Source organism: Cryptotermes secundus, unplaced genomic scaffold (assembly GCF_002891405.2).
Source record: "Cryptotermes secundus unplaced genomic scaffold, Csec_1.0 scaffold112, whole genome shotgun sequence".
Taxonomy (NCBI): Eukaryota; Metazoa; Arthropoda; class Insecta; order Blattodea; family Kalotermitidae; genus Cryptotermes; species Cryptotermes secundus.
This window is the reverse complement of record NW_019718271.1, coordinates 1,513,199-1,514,692: the sequence shown is the minus strand read 5'-3', so window position 1 is coordinate 1,514,692 and position 1,494 is coordinate 1,513,199.

Here is a 1,494-nt window from a genome sequence, read left to right as displayed (position 1 = left end):
CTAAAGCGCGGCCGGAGCGTAAGGCTGACAACCTCACCGCCATCTGTGAGCCGATTGCCTATAAAATATGGGAAACTCGACGTCTCAAAAACCTATGGGCCTCCACAGCCTGTTAGAGGAATAGATTAGAAAAAAAAACACGGTTGCCGTGATTAACAAGAAATTCTGATAATCCTGTACAACTAGCATTAGTAGGTTATACAAGGCTTCCGAAATGCATTCTTTTCATCTCACAGTAGGAATACGTGTTAGGTTTCCTGCATAAAGAAGGATGGCTTGCAAATGATTGGAGCTGAGCCCTTCTGCAGCTACTCAAGAATTTCCCAGAATTTTATGGAACCCAAAGGTTCATTGCCGTGTTCACAAGAGCTCTCCGCTGGTCCCTATCCCCAGCCAGATCAAACCAAGCCATATCACCCTATCGTACTAATCTAAGATTCTTTTTAATATTGTCCAATCACCTACGTTTTGATCTTCCCAGTGGCCTCTTTCCTTCTGACTTTTCCACCAATTTCCTATATGCATTCGTCTTCTCCAAATTAGTGCTACATGCCCTGCTCACCTCATCCTCCTTGACTTGATCATTCTAATTATATTTGGAGAAGAGTACAAGTTATGAAGCTCCTCATTATGCAGTTTTCTCCAACCTCCTGTCACTTCATTCCTCTTCGGCTCAAATATTCTCCTCAACACCCTGTTCTCAAACACCCTCAGTGATTCGTATATAAATATGTATAAAATTTATTTGAGGTTGCGTCATCATCAGATAGTGACGTCACGTTACGTCACCATTAGGAAGTCAGTAGCGTTAGTGGATTCTATTTTCAGCTTACCAGAATTGCCATACTAGAGATGTCGGTGATATGCATGATACTTCTTCTGTAGGGTCGCCTATTTAAGGTTTGACGTACCCTCAGATACTAAGTACTTCTTTACTTTCTTTACGTCGTGGTGTTGGACTGCACTGCAGTTTCTCTACAAACAGTGTCAGGTCTTCTCTCCGTGCTCTTCCGCTTTAAATGAGGGCACGCGGTGGCGTACTTGGTTGAGGCACTGTGCTACAAGCCGGAAGGTCGCGTAATCATCACAAAATCATTGTTCCTTGTCCTTTGCTTAGTCCGTTAGTTGCTTAGTTCCATATGTTCCACATATCCCAGAATGGTTGTTAGGTTTCTGAACAAAATTCTTTTAACAGGATGAGGTTGTTAGCCCCATGCCCAACCCCCAACCTGGAGGACCGGGGTATCACTCTTAGTTAGTTTAGTTTAGTTATTTAGAGAGGGTGGGTTTCCCCATGCACCGCGACCAGTTTGATCTATTGTGCTTCCCTCTATGATATTCTACCAGTCTCTATACCCTACCGATAAATGGTGCGTATCATCAGTCCCGCCGAGCAAGCGAGTTCGGCCACTTGCTTAGCGGTATCTATAATCCTTCCCCCATCTATCAGAGGCCTTAGAGACTATTGTTGGGCGGGAAACGTCCTGGAATTTG